The following is a 529-nucleotide window of genomic DNA, read 5'->3' as shown; positions in this document are numbered from 1 at the left end:
GATCCCTTTGAGGTAGTATTTCTTCTTGACTGCTGGGGCTATTATAGTCTCTACAGTAGTCAGCAGGGAAAATTAGACATGTGTCTAATTCTTCATACTGGAGCAATGTGGTTGGAACCCATCTTGCTGCTGGGAAGTGTGCCCTAATTGTTCTGTGATAGTGTTATTTTTGGACTCTGGAGGGAAAGCAGAGGGAGTGTGAGCTCGCAGCCTGTGTGATCTGGCATGCCAGGGAGACAGGCAGCTCGATTTCCACCTTGGCGTTTTGGTGGGAGACCTGGCCCGCTTGCTTGTGCTGGTATGTAAAGCCACGTGGGCTGACATCTGTCACTGGGGAAGGATGAGCAACAACAGGGACAGCAGGGGTATTTGTGAGGATGCTGATGGGCTACCAGGGCCAGAAGCCCAGGGCTGTCTCAGCAGGGGCCATACTCAGGGCTGCAGAGAAGGAAAAAAAAATCCCTATAATTGCAAACAAATATTTCTGAGTGTGGTGGCTTGCTGCACTCCTTGCTGTCAGTTGACCACT

This window comes from Columba livia, chromosome 6 (assembly GCF_036013475.1).
Source record: "Columba livia isolate bColLiv1 breed racing homer chromosome 6, bColLiv1.pat.W.v2, whole genome shotgun sequence".
NCBI classification, from domain to species: Eukaryota; Metazoa; Chordata; class Aves; order Columbiformes; family Columbidae; genus Columba; species Columba livia.
This window is presented reverse-complemented; position numbering follows the sequence as displayed.